The following is a 1,072-nucleotide window of genomic DNA, read 5'->3' as shown; positions in this document are numbered from 1 at the left end:
GAGTTTGAGTATCCTGAAAATGAGAAAATCATATAAGAGGATGTCTTTTTAGTATATAAACATATGATTGTACCAATAGTAACAGAAGTTAATGATGTGATTTTGTGTATTTCTCACTGTGATAGTGAATGGGTCAAACTTGTAGTATTTCATGTGGTACTTGTTACTTTAGTTGTATTTTTGACTTGTGTCAATGATAGCTAATTTCTGGGCATTCTTCAACCAGGTACTGCTGATGTGCATTTTGTTTATGAATATATATGTTTTTATTTCCATTATCGGAAATAGAAAGATTGATTTATGCTCTGTGACTATACAGTTAATTGCAGTGCTTCCCACACATTTTCACACTTATTAAGATATTGAAAAATCTATTTAGCCATAGGAATGTACAATACACTATCAGCAAAGATAATTTTTGATAATGATTCATTACTGTAGCATAATTTCAGTACATTTTGGGGTAAAGCATGCACTATACATTACAGTTTTGAGTTATCAAGATAGGGAAGCAAGAGGCATCATCAGCAGTGTCTGGGGTAAAGGTACTCTGCAGGGGCATTTCTTCTTCACAGTTTTTAAGATTATGTCACTTGAACTTTACTCATGCTGTCCTGTTTCTATGATAGATTCTTATATGTTTGTCTTTAGCCTAACAAAGCTACAATTTACAAATGTGAGTATTCAAGATTTTTGTTTTAGTCATCTTCAGACTGTGCTATTATGATTTTTATTATGTTTGTACACTTATTTGTTGTAGACTTTTGTGTACATATTTGGATGTGGATGTTGGTTTTCAGAGAAGTTGGTGGGCAGTGTCCATAGTACATAGTTCATGCAAATGCTTTATTAATCTGGTGCTTCTGAGTCTGGTTCTAAATAGTAGTGGATTGCCATCTTTGAGAATATATGATATCTGGATTCAAGAGATCTGAAGAGCATTGCTTTATCAGACTATGTAGGCAGAATTCATGACACTTGCCAGTCTTTCAACAGATAACATTTTACACTTATTTCATAATTGCCAAGTTCTATTCCAGTTAAGGCTCTACAAGTATGATAGATAGCTAGA

Source organism: Penaeus monodon, chromosome 15 (genome assembly GCF_015228065.2).
Source record: "Penaeus monodon isolate SGIC_2016 chromosome 15, NSTDA_Pmon_1, whole genome shotgun sequence".
NCBI lineage: Eukaryota > Metazoa > Arthropoda > Malacostraca > Decapoda > Penaeidae > Penaeus > Penaeus monodon.
Note: the sequence above shows the minus strand (reverse complement) of the source record.